Here is an 18,609-nt window from a genome sequence, read left to right as displayed (position 1 = left end):
GACAACTGTATAGAATTGGAAGAAAGAAGTCACAGACAAATTTATTAAGATCAAAGAAGAATGAATTAATCCTGGTGGCAGTGCTACCTGGGTCTACAGCTCATAATAATTGTTCGCTTTACCAAAATGGGATGGAGTTTCCACCCCGTGCGCAAACCATCCTGGGTAGTACCACCTCCCCGTAACCAGCACAGTGCTGGTCCCTCCCTAGGAGGGAGACCTGGTCCTTCCCTAAAGTAGTAACTGACGCCTCTCTCAAAGGAGAATGCTAGCCAAGCTCTGCTGCGCTAAATTGAGCCGCTGAGGAGCACTGCTTTCCGCCTGCTGCACCTCTCCTGCTGGAAGAAAAAACATAATATATTCCAACTAATAATTATTGTAACAAACCAATTTCTCAGTATGCCGGGTGGGTGGGATCACAAACTGGAAAGAGGAAGTTGACTCCTCCTCCAGCCCTAATATACTCAGTGGTCGAAGTGGGAATTTTGAAGTGGGAGTATGGAAAATGTAGAAGTTGTGGCAGTGGTGCAACCAGAAACAACGCATCAGCAGCGATATCAGTCGAGGGCGTGCAGAAAAAAAAAAGCATGGGCACGCATCACAAGGGGTGTGTCAGGCAGTGATTGACGGGGAGAGAGTGAACGGAAGAGGCAGAGGGTGACAGAGAGAGGCAAAGAGTGATTGGCAGAAAGTGCAGGCAAGAGGGTGACGGTGAGGAAGAGGGGGACAGAGAGAGGTAAAGAGTGATCGGCAGAGGGTGCTGGGGAAAGGGTAACAGTGGGCAGAAGGTGACAGAGAGAGGCAAAGAGTGATGGGCAGAGGGTGCCGGGGAGAGGGTGAGGGTGATGGTGAGGCAGAGGGTGACAGGGAGAGGCAAAGAATGATGGGCAGAGGGTAACGAGGAGAGGCTGAGGGTGACGGTGAGGTAAAAGGTGACAGGGAGAGTCAAAGAGTGATGAGCAGAGGGTGACAAAGAGAGGAAATGGGTGACAGTGAAGCAGAGGGTATCAGGGAGAGGCAAAGAGTGAAGGGAAGAGGGTGATAGAGAGGATGAGGGTGAGGCAGGGGGTATCAGGGAGAGGCAAATAGTGAAGGACAGAGGGTGACAGGGAGAGGCTGAGGGTGACGGTGAGGCAGAGGGTGACAAGGAGAGGCAAAGAGTGATGGGCAGAGGGTGATGGTGAGGCAAAGGGTATCAGCGTGAGTCAAAGAGTGATGGGCAGAGGGTGACAAGGAGAGGGTGATGGTGAGGCAAAAGGTGACAGGGAAAGGCAAAAAGTGATGTGCAGAGGATAACGGAGAGGCTGAGAGTGAAGGGAACAGGGTGACGGAGAGAGGCAGATGGTGACGGTGAGGCAGAGGGTATTAGGGAGAGGCAAAGAGTGACGGGCAGAGGATGATGGGGAGAGGCAAATGGTGACAGAGAGGCACAGAGTGATGGGCAGAGGGTGACAGGGAAAGGCTGAGGGTGATGGTGGGGCAGAGGGTGACAGACAGAGACAAAGAGTGATGGGCAGAGGGTGCTGAGGAGAGGGTGATGGTGAGGCAGAGGGTGATAGGGAGAGGCAAAAAGTGATGGGCAGGGGGTGCTGAGGAGAGGGTGATGGTGAGGCAGAGGGTGACAGGTAGAGGCAAAGAGTGATGGGCAGAGGGTGATGAGGAGAGGCAAAGGGTGATGGTGAGGCAGAAGGTGACAGGGATAGGCAAAGAGTGATGAGCAGAGGGTGCCAAGGAAAGGGTGATGGTGAGGCAGAGGGTGACAAGGAGAGGCAAAGAGTGACGGGCAGAGGGTGACAAGGAGAGGCTGACGGTGATGGTGAGGCAGAAGGTAACAGGGAGAGGCAAAGAGTGATGGGCAGAGGTTGGCAGGAGGGGCAGAGAGTGACAGGGAGAGTATGAGAGTGAAGAGCAGAGGGTGACTGAGAGAGGCAGAGGGTGATGGTGAAGCAACGAGTACCAGGGAGAGGCTGAGAGTGAAGGGCACAGGGTGATGGAGAAAGGTAGACAGTGATGGTGAGGCAGAGAGTATTAGGGAGAGGCAAAGAATGAAGGGCAGAGGGTGACGGGGAGAAGAAGAGGGTGACAGGCAGGCTGATTGTGACAGGGAGAGGCAAAAAGTGATGGGCAAAGGGTGACGAGGAGAGGGTGATGATGAGTCAAAAGGTGACAGGGAGAGGCAAAGAGTGATGGGCAGAGGGTAACAGGGAGAGGCTGAGAGTGAAGGGCACAGGGTGACAGATAGAGGCAGACGGTGATGGTGAGGCAGAGGGTGACAGAGAGGCAAAGAGTGATGGACAGAGGGTGACTGGGAGAAGCAGAGGGTGATGGAGAGGCAAAGAGTAACGGGAAGAGGGTGATGGAGAGGCTGAGGGTGAGGCAGAGGGTATCAGGGTGAGGCAAAGACTGATGGGCAGAGGGTGCCAGGGAGAGGCTGAGAGTGAAGGGCAGTGGGTGATGGAGAGAGGCCAAAGGTGATGGTGAGGCAGAGGGTATCAGGGAGAGGAAAAGAGTGAAGGGCGGAGGGTGATGGGGAAAGGCAGAGAGTGACAGAGAGGCAAAGAGTGATGGGCAGAGGCTGAGAGGGAGAGGCTGAGGGTGACAGTGAGGCAGAGGGTGACAGGGAGAGGCAAAGAGTGATGGGCAGAGGGTGACAGGGAGAGTGTGATGGTGAGGCAGAGGGTGACAGGGAGAGGCAAAGAGTGATGGGCAGAGGGTGACAGGGAGATGGTGAGGCAGAGGGTGACAGGGAGAGGCAAAGAGTGATGGGCAGAAGGTGACGAAGAGAGGGTGATGGTGAGGCAAAAGGTGACAGGGAGAGGCAAAGAGTGATGGGCAGAGGGTAACAGGGAGAGGCTGAGAGTGAAGGGCACAGGGTGACGGAGAGAGGCAGACGGTGACCGTGAGGCAGAGGGTATCAGGGAGAGGCAAAGTGTGAAGGGCAGAGGGTAATGGGGAGAGGCAAAGGATGACAGAAAGGCAAAGAGTGATGGGCAGAGAGTGACAGGGAGAAGCTGAGGGTGATGGTGAGTCAGAGGGTGACATAGAGAGGCAAAGAGTGATGGGCAGAGGGCGCTGAGGTGAGGGTGATGGTGAGGGAGAGGCAAAGAGTGATGGGCAGAGGGTGATGAGGAGAGGCTGAGGGTGACGGTGAGGCAGAAGGTGACAGGGAGAGTCAAAGAATGATGGACAGAGGTTGGCAGGAGGGGCAGAGGGTGACAGGGAGAGTCTTAGAGTGAAGGGCAGAGGGTGACTGGGAGAGGCAGAGGGTGATGGTGAAGCAGAGGGATATGTGGATAGGGGAAGGGGAGCGCACTACGGGATGTGTATAGGGGAAGGGAAGCGCAGTACGGGATGTGGATAGGGGAAGGGGAGCGCAGTACAGGATGTGGATAGGGGAAGGGGAGCGCAGTACGGGATGTGGATAGGGGAAGCGGAACGCAGTACGGGATGTGGATAGGAGAAGGGGAGCGCAGTACGGGATGTGTATAGGGGAAGGGGAGCACAGTACGGGATGTGGATAGGGGAAGGGGAGCGCAGTACGGGATGTGGATAGGGGAAGGGGAGCGCAGTACGGGATGTGTATAGGGGAAGGGGAGCGCAGTACGGGATGTGGATAGGGGAAGGGGAGCACAGTATGGGATGTATATAGGGGAAGGGGAGCGCAGTACGGGATGTGGATAGGGGAAGGGGAGCGCAGTGTAGGATGCAGAGAGGGGAAGGGGAGCGCAGTACAGCATGTGGATAGGGGAAGAGGAGTCGGGGATGGGGGCCCCTAAAAAAATGGATGTACAGGGCCCCATGATTTCTGTTGCCGGCCCTGGTGTCAACCCTTGGCTAGTGACACCCTGATGGGTCTGCACCCCCATTGTGACGCGGCGACGCCACTGACCTGCTGTCCGGCTGGTGGCCGAGAGACTGGCCACTGAGAGGAGTTCAAAAGGTCCCTTCCACCCGCCGGCAGCACTCGCCAGCTCACCTCCCCAGCAGCTGACAGTGCAGATGACTGTGGGATTGATACTGACAGTTTGCACTGTCTGAGGCAATCCCGGAGAGGTGGCAGCGCTGACAGCTGTCAGTCTGATGACTGTCAGTGCTGCGGATCATCAATGATGATCCGATCATCAGGGAGGTCCCAGCGGGTTCCCTGCTCCTGCATCCGGAAAACTAACAAAAAAAAAAAGGTTAGTGCTTGAAGTGCCAGTATGTCATACCGTTACATACCGGCACACTTCTAGCACTGATACTACTGCTAAACCCGCCTTAGTGGGGCAGCTAATAGACTACAGATAGTGACTGACAACTGACATCTACCAATTATAAACTATCAACAAAAACCAGCTCTAACTAGTACTGTACCAAATAAAAAACAGTGTGCTTATATCTTCTCAAACTTATTCAAGCATTCAAATATTTTAAAACATGTTATGCAAATAGGTGTATGTTCAACTTGACCACAAATATTTAGGACCCAGCTATAGTATCAAGCATGATTATTTTTTTAAATTGCTCTAACATACAAAACCTATAGAATAAAAATCGAGCATGATAATTGCCCTATACAAAATATAATTCTAATATATAGTTGATAAATAGGAATAAAACAGGGAGATTTACAGGGACTAAAGTCCCCATTTATTGGTTTATGACAAGTCATCATCATCAATACGTATTTGCATTTGCCCTATAGCAGCTGCTAATGACTGGTGTTCCATCAGGTCAGCATGAGCTACATTTACATAAACATACCGTTACTGTACTCGGCCTACGTTAGAGCACCCCTTCCCTCCCTGTACCAAAGGCCCAGGTGAGACTGAGGCCCATATTCAATTTGGAGCGAAAAGCCGTTTTCATGTGTTTTTGGCGAAAACTTTTCGCCGATGACGTAATTTTCGCCTGTTTTGATTTTACTCCGTATTCAATTTGAAAGGCTTTCCGCCTAGCAATGTAATAGGCGAAAAAGATTCGCCTATGAATAGCAGGCGGAAAAAAGTGCAGAACTGGGGTTTTGGGGTGCAATGTTGCGGGATCCCCCATGCAGCCTTCAGACAGTCCCCCAAAGGTAAAGTGTGTCAAAAAAAAAAAAAAAACACTTAAGGACACCCCAAAAAATCAGTTTGCATTTGGAGGCGAAAAAAAATGTTGGGGGACAAAGTTAAAAACTAGCGAACTTGACTCTGGGGTGGTCCCCAAGTATGCCCCATGTGTTTTTTTCATTGCAGGGAATAGCGGCAGGTGGATTTTTCACGATTTTTTTAACTTAAGTTTAGCAACTTTAAAATATGCTGGCCCCCATTTTCAAGTACCCCAAATTTGCTGAGATAAGTTATTTTCTGCAAAAAACCCTCCAGAATACTATTCTGCACCACTTATACAAAAACGCTATTTAGTAGCTATTGAGCCCGTTTCAAAACATCAAATACCTTCAGCAAGCCAAATCGGGGGGTACCATAGTTAACCCCCATGTTAGAGCATCTTTTGGGGGGTGTCAGGCTGATTTCCCCAAATCTGACACTACTTTCCGCTTGTTTAAGTTTCTCCGGGTCCCGTTTTCGCCTACTTTCAAATTGATTACGGCGATACTCGGGCACGCGCGCGATACTTTTCCGCTTGCAAAACACACGATGTAGGCGAAAAGTCCGGGAGGCAAAAAGTATCACGGCTCGGCTCAAATTGAATACGGGCCTAAATGTGACAGAATTGCACAAGTCTGCATAGAGGCATATGTGTGCATTCGCTTCCTGAGCATGTGCAGAGCAAAAACATGCCAGAAATGCTACGCAGACTGCGCAGTACTCACTCGCCGTCACTCTCTATGTATCTAGCAATGTCCTGTATCTAGCTGGAGCAGAAGATGACTTTGTCTGCATTCTTTGTAAAGGGTGGAGAAGACTAACTGGTTCTACCGCAAGATGTGCTGGGTGTAAATGAAACACTGACTGCATTATTTGTTCTAAAGTCTAAAGAAGTTACTCAATAGCACTAAATCACATTATGGATGTGGGAATGTGAAAATTAATGTACCTGCTGTAGTTGTCATTATTATATTATTATTTTACTTTATGTATTAAGTGCCAACATACTACATAGCACTTAACATTGAGGGGATCATGATACAACTAAATTACATACAATGATTTGAAACAGAACGTACAGATGAGATTACAGCCTAAATGGTGTCAGAACAATTGTTACTTCATTATTGAAAGTTTGGGTGGGGAAAATGTGTAAAGCAGAATCATTACTAGTCACTAGAGCTGTCTGGTAAATTTTAACCTGTGCAGCCATAGGCAACACTAGGGGCGGCTTGGGGTGCAATCAGGGCACATGCCCCGGGTGACAGGAGTTATTTGTTTTGCCAGTAGTGGAGCATGATCGGACAGCGGCACTGTCCTGGTATTGCGCAGTCTCAGTGTGTTTGTAGACATACTGGCCACGCACTCTATGCAGGAAAGAGGGAGGCAGGGCTGGGAGCATGGGGGAGGCGGGACCAAGCAGTGTCTGCCAAGTAGCTGAGGACCAGTGAGTGAGTCAATGTGCCTGATTCTGAGTCACACACATAAGCACATGCGGTGCAAACAACCCACGCAGCTGCATCTATTGGCGGACACCCGTCTGTGACTTTATGACAGTGCTGCTACAAACTCCTTCCCTTGTATACATCCATGCGGCCAAATGTGCAAGGTCTCAGATGCAAACCTTTAGCGCCAGTGCACGCTGACTTAGCAATTGGTGCGTCCTTAGATGCCCCTGTCAGTCGCACCAATGAAACTTGCACCAGCTCTATGGAAAGTGTAGTTGGACCATGGCTTCCTATGCCTGTGGCTGTACTTCTGTGAACGCAGCCTCGTAAGCGGCCGCTCGTTCGCTCCGAGCGATGTTCGCACATCTGCGCATGCGTATGGGTCGTAATGCACATGCGCCAACCAGTCATTGTGGTCGGAAATCGAGCGCTCGCAAAATAGCGAGTGCCTGCTAATTTGAGTGACACGATGAGGCGTTTGTGGGTGGTAACAGGGGAAGGTGCTTGAAAACGGGGAGTGGTGATCCGAACACAGGCGTGCCAAATGGTCAAAACGGGCGTTTAATGGTTGTGCATAATTAACAAGCAGCGTCATCGACCACGTCACTTGGTTGTTTCTTAGCCTGAACTGTTCGCATGATTGCGGTAGGAAAATCCAACCACAAGCACTGCGAGCAGTTCAGATGCCTTTCGATGTACTCGATTAATCAAATAAATAGCGGAGATGACGTAGGATGCGAGCGGCCAGGGGGCGTCTTTACAAAATAGCGAGCGCATGTTTCATTCGCTCAGCCAGACATAGAGGCGTCAACAGACCGCAAAGAGCAAGCGCTCAATTTAAATAGCCGGCCCCTTTTTCTGAACGAGCGAGCGCAAATAGCGTCCGGCTCTGAATCAGGCCCAGTGTACACAGGGGAAGCGCTTGTAGCGGCATTAGCATAACGTCACAGATGTGCTACTGGCAAAAAGATGCTGCGTCCCACTCAGAATCAGCACTTTAGTCTCAGCTTAAGTAATATCCCTGCCATATGTGACGCTATTTTATATTGTTTCTTTTAAATGTCCACTAAGATATCAGTATCAATATCTTATTGCTGGCCTGCACAGAGACTGCACAGAGCCTGCACAGAGGCTGCACAGAGCCTGCACAGAGGCTGCACCAGAAGTTGTTACCTCACATCCCCCACACTCACCCTGGTAGCAGAAGTCTCAAGTCCTCTGTGATTGTGAATATAGGGCTTGATCTGCTACGGATCACTATTGCGATCGCGGTTGTGATTACACACACAGGTCTGCTGTGAAAATATGCTAATGAATGCAATTGCAAAGTTGTCACACAGCCAGCATAGAGACACCCACCCACCCAATACCTTGCAGTCCTGCACATCTGGAACATACAGTAACATCAGCCCCTCACACACAATTACAGCAGGTCTGACCTTACTCAGAAATTACTAACCTCGTCGCACACAGGCCCTGATTCAGAGCCGGACGCTCTGCCAGAGCGCTCGCTCTGAATCAGGGCGTCTTTTTTTTGTTTTTATGGAGCGGCCACCTGGCCGCTCGCATTGCTGTGGGTTGCCACCCACAGCTAATGCGAGTGGCCAGGATGATGCTCGCGATGGTCAAGACCATCGCGACCATCAGGCTTGTGACGAGACCCTTGTGGTAGGGTCTCGTGGCCGCAAGCCCCAGAGAGCTTTCGGCTCAAACAGAGCCGAAAGCTCTCCCACTGACATCACTTGTGATGTCAGTGCGGCCGCCCCCAGATGGTAGGCGTTCTCATGGGAACGCCTCCATCTGGGCAGCCACACCCCCGGCCCGCCCACCAAAGGGGGCGTGCTGTCACTCAACATCGACAGCACGCCCCCTTTGGTGCGAGACCCGGAGCGACGGAGTGCCCGTCGCTATCCGCGTCTCGCGCATGCGCACGACGGAGCCAGCTCTGTCGTGTGCATGCACTCTGGGCCACCATCGACCCAGTTGCGGGCGCTCAGTGCTTGCGACAGGGTCTGAATCAGGCCCACAGTGAGTACAAAAGCTGTGTATGCCGTCGCAGTGGCTAATTTATGCATGCCCGTGTAACGGCGTTGAAGCGGACAGGCAAATCTGCTTTTCTCCTACCAGCTCCCCGTTACCACCCCCAAACGCTGACTACCTGTCACTCACTCTGCATGATCGCAATGCTGCTGTCACACACGAGCACTGTGGTGCATACTCATGCACAGTACGCAAAAATCAGCCATCTGCATACGCTGTTGCAGCTGCGATCTGTGGTGAATCAGGCCCATAGAGCTTTACTCACCATTATTGTGCCTGGTCAGCTGTGCCCTCCATCGACATTTTTCTCCTTCAGAAGTTCGCGCGGATTTCCCCACTGCTGCTGACACATCCAAAAGAGCTGGCAGTCAAACCTGGCTTGGGGGGCCCCTGAGAGAGAGGTAAGGGGCAATTTAGCACCAATCAAGCTGACTGCAGTAGAAATCCCCAAATTTCACAGATCTGCTCGCGGGGTTAGGCTCCGCTCCCTGCATTAATGCTCCGTTCTCTGCTGAGCTTCTCCAAAGTAGCATGAGGCAGCGATCTGCGACAAGGTGCAGGTACAGAGCCCCTAGTACTAGTCGTGGGAGGGCATGGGGCACTTCCACAAGGTGGGCAGCAACCCCTCCCCCCGATCATGGGCTGCTAAGCCCCTCTCCCCCCCAAAAGGATGTGGCCTCAAGTCAGTGGGGCCCACCGGGGAATTACCTGAATCCCCGGCAGCCCAGTCCAAGCCTGTTTAGGGGTCAATCCAATTAGGCGCAAATTGCGAGTAGCGAGTTTGTTTCTTGAAACTCGCAGACTTTGCATCAAAGCGCGCTCCCGAGAATTATCCAATCCAACTAAAAATGCCTATTCGCACTAAACGCAGTGGAGGGGTACGAATTGACTGGCAAATGAGATTTGAGAGAAGTGCATGAAAAGGAGGGAGACCATCCTGGACCTCCAAAAATTTATAATTCTGTTAGCAGGATCGTATGGGTATTAAGGAGGTACTATGGGTACTACTTTAAATGGTCTCAAATGGCTGATTTCTGTTTTTTTTAATTCAAGAAAATGATTTAAAAAAAAACTTTTTCCGTTTAAACTCAAACGATAAATGCAAAAAAAATGTAGGAAAAAAGGTGATTTGGGGTACTTTAAGGGCACCTTGAAAAATTTAAATTTTTTTTTATAAAAAACAATTATTTTTCAATTAAAAAAATATTGTAATTACATTTGGGGTGCCTAAACTAATGAAAAAGTTGATTTTGGGGTAATTTGAGGGCAAATTTTTTTTACCTCCAAAATGACATGTAATTATTGGACTAATTAAGATAATTGGAAACTTCCAATTGTCTAATTAGTCATTAGGGGGTATCCAGGGAGTTCAACACAGTGTCCCGGAATTTAAACTTAAAATAAAGATTTTCCTCTCCATCTCTCACCCTCAGGAAGGTGCGAATGGAAAGATGCGAATTCAGTCTGACTGCTTCAGTGCGAGTTGCTAATTGAATTGCAAAATTAATATGGCGCATTTTACCTTTAAGCAGCTAACCACAGGGACAAGAGAAATGTTTAGAATTTTTTTAGAAATTTTTGAAAGTTTTAGAAAAAGAGAAATTTTTACTTAGTTGGAATTTGACACGATATTGCAAAATCAGAATGGGCCCTGTAAGTGTCATTGACAAATAGAGATATGTGTAATAAGTATTTGCTGTGCCTTGTTTATGGCCATTTTTTGAAGAAAAAAATGTAATTGAGTAAGCCACAAATCATAACAGCACTAAACAAACTCTTCTAATCTGTAGTAGTTACCCGTTCTTGCATTATAGAAACCAAATTGATTTTTATTGGCATTTCAATTGATTCTATTGGAAACCTGTTCCAAACTGTATGTGGGCCTTTGGAACAAAATTGTATAAAATATGAAACTTTCCCACACAATTCTTATTTCCATATAGAAATTTTTTTCAAGCCATTGTTTAAAGTAAACCAATTCCACAGTAGTTTATGCACTCTCTCTTTACTGTTAACAGTGCTTTCACTGGACAACACTTTCTTAATGTAGCCCCTTATGTTGAGTACACACTGGCCGACATATCGGCCGTTCAATTGAACGGGCGATATATTGTGTGTGCGTCGGCCAGTGTATACCAGCGATATGTCTGTGAACTACATCGTTCATAGACATATCTCGTAGGCTGTGCTGTGCAGCCGATGCCCAAAATATCTGTAGATATATTGGGGCAGTGCGCTGTGTCTACGGGCGGTCAGTCGACCGCCCGTACACTTGCTGCACAGGCCAATGGTAGTTGACAACTCAAATGGATGGGCACATATAAATGCCCACCCAGTTGTTACGTCAGTCACGACGGATCGTGCAGACTGTATGCAGAACATATAGTCGATCTGCAAATATATCTATCAGGTGTGTACCCACCTTTAGTCGTGGCCTCTGATTGCATGGCGGCCTGGCAACTGACGTAACCCACTAGGTGCCCATCATTTGCTGGGGAAGTGATGTATGTGGAAACACATACATCTGTTCAATGTCCGTTGTCCGGGTAATTTGTTATTTTGTTTTTTCAAGCCAGAACTCTACTGGAGAAGAGGACCGACCTGCGCCAGGAGGTATGTGAGTATATAATTTTTTTTTAGGGATTAAGGGTCCCCTGGATGTGGCATTACACCCTGGCTAGTTTGAGTCCGGTGCTGGTTTTAAAAATATGGGGCCCCCCACTCCATTTTTCCCCCATATTTTTAAAATTAGGACTGGCTCACAGAGCCCAGTGCCTGTTCATAAAATACGTGTGACTCCTACATGTTTTCTCCCTGGTATTTTTAGAACCGGAATGGCTCCTGGAGCCCGGGGCTGGTTATGCTTTTGGGGGGGAACCCCACATAATTTTTTTTAACAATAAACTTTTCTTTATACATTATTACACACAAGGAGCCTTCACGTATCTCACTGATATGGCAGGCTGCTTGTTCGGGAGTGTTAGGCTAGGGGAACATGTGGAGGAAACACGGGTAAGAACGATCACATACACCATCGGAAAACACTATCCTGTCAAAAACGAGACCTTATTAAATTTCCAAATTTGTTTTAGAAAAAAAACTCCCATGTATGATCTTTCCTACCTGTGTTTAATCTCCGACAAACATGGGTCAGACACGGAGCTTAGTAAATTTACCCCTTACAGTTGAAGATAAATTTGACATTTGACATGAACTGAACATAGCACTTTTACCCACAAAATATATCAGTAAATAGACTACCAAAATCTATATAATAAGTGAGAAAGCATGTCTGTCTGTCTGTTTGTCCTTTATGCATAGCCAGAGTTTTAGACCTAGCTCCACCAAATTTGGCAGGGTGGTGTAGTTTGACCAGGATTAGGTTTTTGCCTAGGTTTGAACTTCGTCAGGACCACACACTGTCACAATCCCTAAAAATGGGGACACTCTTAAATTACACAGGTATATAGTTCTACGATCTGCGAGCTCTGATTTCCTCGCGACCAGTGGCATTTACTCTCCAGTGCGCCAGCTATAATCAGCTGGTGGGCCTGCACCAAATTAACATCACTAACAATAGGGACCCTCTCGATGGCCCTGACTGGACCAGCCCACCTTGTGTTCTTGACTGGGTGCAAGGGGAGCGGCGGGTCACAAAGGCAGCTTGGGCAACATAGCAGCCACACCACTTGCACCAACGGTAATTGCCACAGATATGTTGTAATTTGTTTCATCATTGTATGTGATATTTATCTGCATACATTAGTCTTACCCTGGCCTTACATTATGATACTCTGATAGTCATCCGCATTATCCTCACATTACCATCATCCAATTGTTATAATTTTAATTGATACAGGGTGCACTATACAAATAATATATGATGTCTAATTAGCCATACTTATACTTTGGATATATACAGCATAAGACATATATAGTATTAGAGATATACACAAGACTTGGCGTATTCCCTTATTTTTGTGTTTCCTTATGGTTTAGTGGTGCCTGTTAGACATTGTTTTGATTATACTTTTAATTCATTTACAGATGTATTTCTTTGTATAACACATTGTATTACATGCCCGTCTTGAGAAAGGTTCTAATGTTGAACCGAAACGTCGACACATATATGTGGTGGTTTACAAATGACGCCTGTCTTGGCGGTTTATAAATATCCATTGTTCTACTAAAAGACTGGTTGTTTAAACCTAATTGGCAAGTGCTTCCTTCCATTTCTTTGGAAAATTGGATGTTATATTTAAGATCATTGATCTTGGCAAGCACCCTGACGTTGATACTTTGAGACGTGGGTACAGGACTTCTTGGATTTATATACATATATATATATATATATATATATATAACAGGTTTGTATCCAGAGTCTGTACAAAACTTATGTTCTCTTATGCTTGTAACATGATAATCTGCATTCTTCAGGTTTTTCATAATTTTCCCTCTGGCAATGCACACATGAGGCAGGACAGTGGTTTGTGATATCAGCAATACCATATGGTAAAGTGTAAATTGTTTAATTCTTCTAAAACTGGTGGTGGCCATTATTGGCCTGTGACTGTTCACTTGCTAGAGTTATGACAAAAATGCTAATGTTTTGACCCACACAAACCCTTAAAAGGTGTAAGGAATTTGCAGGTGACTCCCTTTTCCACACCTCCGCCTCCCTGGGGAGTGAGTCACAATCTGTGAGGGAGAAGTCTATTCTACCTTTCCTTCAGTCACTTAAGTCTGCCTATACCCAGACAGCAGGTGACTACTGTACCCAGCCGATCTGTGTACCCTTCCTGCTCAGAGCACACTGTGAGTATCTTTTCCTTGCAATCCTTAAATTGTGTACTGTCATGTTCTGCATGTACAATGTGTCACGGTGGTCTGAACTGAATGTATACTTATAGCAGTAACTTTATATGCATTACTATTTACTGTTTACTTCATTTGCATTTTTCAGATTTAGATGGGAAGTATTTTCTGTATTTGTTAGTGTAATCACAGTTTATTGATCTATATAGACTGTGATGGTGGCACCACCCAATTTAATATATACAATTATAGTAATATTTTTCCTAAAAATAAATTATGTATTAAAATGCAAAAAGTAGAATGCTGTTTACTTTTCTTTAACAAAATATGCTCAGTCTTTCATGCTACTTCTAAGTTCTACTACAATGTTACATTTACATCTAATAAAATATTAGTAAACTAATGTGTACTTTATATGTGCACTAGTGTGTTGATAAAGTGATATATGTGTATTTGTTTGTCAGACTTACCTATCAATATAAACATATACAAGTAATTTGACATCTCTTTATTGCAAATTTAATTAGATTAAAGATGTATAAAGGGGATGTAGTTATGAGACCGGCGGCATTAGGCATCCGACAGCTGGCATTACATATCCATTCCGTTTAAAGAGCCATCATTTATGAACTATTAACTATAGTAAATATTTTACAGTGAAATACTTTATAATGTAAGTGTCATTGAATTTCATTCAGAAACACATATCCTCATAATTGATATAGTAGATATAATAGATGAGCAGAGGAATGGATAAATATATTATATAATGCTAGAGTAGATATGTAGTTTTGCATGACTGAAGAAGTGACAGCTCTATTGGGAATGTTCTGAGTTCCTCTCTAGTGACACATTACAGCTTAGTATTCTCCCCTTCAGTCTACACAGGCAACTTATAAAAAGACAAGTTTACCCACCCTAGTCTGGAAAAACTGGTTTGGTTAGTTTCCTGTGTCATGAATAGACAGGGACTGCATTTTTTAGACCTATCTCTACTCTATCTGCCTGATGATATTTGGCAAATTTATCAGTTTACAGTAGATTAGATTTTAATCATCAGCTGGGCTTCAAAGACATGCAAACAGGCTAATAATTATTGTCTGGCTGAATCCTGCGTTATTATTCTACTTTCTATTTTTGTAAAATGCAGTAATACTTTATCCTCTATCTAAAGAGAAATGTCACATGGGGCAGTGTAGTTACACAATTTGTTACTAGGAAGCTGTGGTGTAGGAGGTGTGTAACATCATAAAATCCATCTTTAATGAAAGGGCTTGTTTAGCATACTCAGCTAGACATTGCTGCAGCATCAAAGCATATTGGGGGCACGCCAGTACAAGTGGATTCGTGCTGTGTTCACACTGGCTCCATCTATTGTTAAACAGTTACATTAGTGTTTTATGGACAGGTTTTATTAGAAGTGTTTCTGCTGTAATTACACACACAGCAGCATTTCACTCTTAGGACTGTGAAAACTATATGCACCTGACGGAAATTGCATCTGAGCATTTATTGGCTGTTTAACTTCTAGGGCTAACGTGTGGATTTTATAGATGTAATGACAGTATGTATGGGAAGACAGAATTATTGCAATAATAACTATATGAGCATATTCTCAATAATATTATTCTCATGCCGTCTCTCAGCAGACAGTGAGCAAAGTGTTGCTTCCAAATTTTAACATGTTTGAGATGTTCTTACTTAAATTAAAGATGATGGTATTGGCCATGGACGTTTGACTGAAACATTCACTAACTAAAATTTAAGCTACAGGGAGAGTCCACAACTCCTAGAGCAATTATGCCCATCTCTAATTTAGGCTTTTCACAAAGACAAGAGATACTTAGATCAACTGGAATGAAAATATATTTTGCCAGCATGTAAACAGATGGAGATGAACAAGGACAGGAAGATTCGAGATGTTGGTGCTGGGTGTAGAGGAAACGCTTACCAACCCTTGTTGTTGGACATAAGTTTATTTTGCTGCATAAGTCCCAAATATGTAGTGAATCAAGAACCCTCCTAATAAAGGTAGTGCTGACTGATGCCCAGTTCCCTCTATAATATATGGCGAGGCAGGCCTGCTGATTATCTGCACCCATGTCACCATAATATTCAGCAAGACTAGCCTTTCTCTCTCTCTCTCTCTCTCTCTCTCTCTCTCTCTCTCTCTCTCTCTCTCTCGTAATCAGAGTTCTACATAGTATAGTGGTCATTCTAGCACCCTGCACCTGTTACAACCTGTGCAGTTCCATTTTCCTTCATGGGGTTTCACTATGCTCTGGTGCTTCTAGCACACTCTGGTCTGTATCTCAGCAGTTTGTTGCATCAGCTGAGTGTGCTTGAAGCACTAGAGCAGGAAAGAGGAACTGCGTGGGTTGTGAAAGGTGCAGTGTGCTAGAATGAACACTAATAATATTCGCAGCATCACTGCTTAAAGCCATATTTGGCTGATGGAGTGTCTGGAATAGATGGTTTATGTGTTCCATCTATTTAAGCTATGTTGGACGTTTTTCTTCATCTTTACAAAGTAGGCTCACCTTGGTTTATACAGTAATTCTTCAGACCTGAGCTAGATAGATTATCCATAAGGAAGCCATGCATCCCATATCATAGCATTGCAGAACTAACGCTTTCCGGAGACTATAATACCAATATTATACACGCTGAACACTTTGATTATATGCTTCTTCTAGAAGTAAACTCTTTTGGTTTGTTTTTATTACTTATCAAACAACACTTACAAGATAAAAGAAGAACATTTGTTGACATGTCTGTTTGTAACCTAGGGACGTATTCAATTTGGAGAGAAAAGCCGTTTTTCGCATGATTTTTGGCAAAAAATTTGCCTGAAAATGTATCTCCGTATTCAATTCCAGTCCGTTTTCACCTATGCGAAAAGTGAATGGACTGAAATAGGCGATAATTTTTCTCCACAGAATAGCAGGTGAAAAGAAGTGCCAAATCTATATTTTGGGGTGCAGATGTTGGGAAATAACTGAGAAACCCCCCCCCAAGGGGCAATTCATCCAAAAAAAGAATTAAAACATTCCAGGAACACCCCAAAAAAATCACATTTGAAATTTGGGGCAAAAGTGAAAGAAAGTAAGGGGACAACTTCAAAAACTAGCAAAATAAGCTTCTGGGGGTGCTCTAAGAAGGGGTCACAAGTGTTTTGGGGATTGCAGGTGCTTGTATGACGGAGGAATTTCACTTTTTCTAAAACTTTACTTCAGAGACATTCAAATATGCTAGTACCCAATTTCAAGCACCCCAAATTTGATGGAACTACTTATTTGCTTACAAAAACACTGCTTTATGCCATTCTTCACCACATTTACCAAGACGCTAATGACAAGCAATTACCACCACTTAAGTACCCTAACTAGTTCAATTAGGGCTAATACTAAACTACCATAATGATTTCTGAAGTCAGACCATCTTTTTCTGGGTTACAGAGTGATTCCCCCAAGTCATCCTGCACTTTTCACCTGGTTCACATTCGCCGGGTTCTGTCTTCGCCTGTTTGGCAACTGAATATGGAGTAAATCAGGAGCGTGCACAAAAAGTTTTCACGTCCATAACACACGAAGGTGGCGAAAAGTTAGGCAGGCAAAACTTTCTTGTGGATGCAAAACTAATTGAATACGGCCCAGGATCCTCAGCGCCGGCATCCTGTACTCAACCCTAATGGAGACATCACTTATTTACTTTTGTTTGAAAAAAAAAACAATCCCAATTGCTGAGGCAAATTGTAAATTGGGCTGAACCCTTGTCCTATGATGCGTTATGCGTATCAATGTGGGGTTTGTTGGGCACAGTGGCAGAGAACAATCAGGCTAAAGTGCCTATTACTGGTCAATATTTTGGAACAGTTTGGGTACAGTATACCGCTGCTGTGGATCCTGGCGGTGAGAATCCCGACGCTGGCATTCCACCTGGGGGGCCCCATTTATTAATGATGCTCGCTAAAGGGATTAAATCATTCTTTCTGTATTCAACAAACAGCGGTAATCTAAGATTACCGCTGTTTGTCACAGCATCGTTCTCGCCATCGATAAATGGTGAGAGCGATGCGATCCCCATTGATGGGGACTCGGCCCTGCCCTTATGGCTTCAGAGAAGCCTTCCAGGCACTGTCAGGTCCCCGCCAGGTTACAGTGCCATGAACATGCGCAAACAGACTGTCGCGCATGCGCATTAAACAGGAGCATTAGGCTGCCAGCAGGTGAGTGGAGGACCTCGATGGATGAGGAGGACTTCGCTGGACCTTGCCGTATCAGTAAGTATTGACAAATACCAGTGGCATTTTCGTTTGTATCCTCCCCGCAGTCTAAACCTAACCTCCGCCCCCAAAGCCTAAGCTTAACCCTCCCCACAGCCTAACCCTCACCCCTAGTCCCTAACCCTAAACACTAACCCTAACCTTCCCTCTAACCCTAAAGGTGCCCACACACATGGCGATCTGCATACGATCAGCCAATGTGTACGATTTGTGTACGATTTCCCTTGAAACTCTCCCCGGCAGCTCTGCACACGATCTGGACAGGATTTGGTGTCCAATCTTCATACGATCTCTCCTGCATCCAGACTTTCACAGTGCATCATGTCCTAGATTGTCAGATCTGCCCTACTGCACGGCAGATCTGACGATGCGATGTGCGACCAGCGGGGACGCGCATCACATCGTGATTGTGAGTGGGGACTCACGATTTACTCACGATTTGGCCATATTTTACACGATCTGTCATTCCAATGTGTTGGAATCGGCCAGATCGGGTAAAATATCTCTATGTGTGTGGGCACCTTAATACTTACCATCTGTATTCTAACTGGTGTCGGGATCCGGCACTGGCATTCTAAGTACTGACATCCTGACTGGCGGTATGTCAACTACATCCCTTCCAGGAATATTTAATACTTAAATTCACTAGAATTATTTATCAAAAAATGATGTTGCATGTATTCTACAGCATAACATGTGTAGACTTCTCATGCCACAGGGATGTTACTGCTCTCTATGATCACTGGCACCAGTTTGCTGTGTAATGAGAGGAGTGCAGCAAGCTGTTGTTGTCATATATTACAGAAGAGAAACCACCTATGGTGACAAAAGGGATTTTGTTGTTCTTTTGTCCCTGGTTGATAATGCAATGATATGAATTTCCGGGGTGGAGATGAACAATTCATATAGTTTATGTATTTTTTTATGTAAATATTCACATTCAGATTTT

At 45.7% G+C, this 18,609-nt stretch overlaps 1 protein-coding gene across 5 annotated transcripts in view; it reads left to right on the top strand.

The window, feature by feature from the left end:
• Positions 1–13,272: 13,272 nt before the first annotated feature.
• The window catches only part of SCEL (sciellin), a 108,681-nt gene continuing 103,344 nt past the window's right edge, over positions 13,273–18,609 (top strand). For all 5 annotated transcript variants that reach the window (XM_088459123.1, XM_088459131.1, XM_088459105.1 and 2 more), the window contains exon 1: positions 13,273–13,375. The gene's annotated coding sequence lies outside the window, so the exon portion shown is untranslated. The remainder of the gene's footprint in view (positions 13,376–18,609) is intronic.

Source organism: Taudactylus pleione, unplaced genomic scaffold, assembly GCF_031769625.1.
Source record: "Taudactylus pleione unplaced genomic scaffold, aTauple2 ptg000041l, whole genome shotgun sequence".
NCBI classification, from domain to species: Eukaryota; Metazoa; Chordata; class Amphibia; order Anura; family Myobatrachidae; genus Taudactylus; species Taudactylus pleione.
Note: the sequence above shows the minus strand (reverse complement) of the source record. Positions and strands in the feature narration are given on the sequence as shown.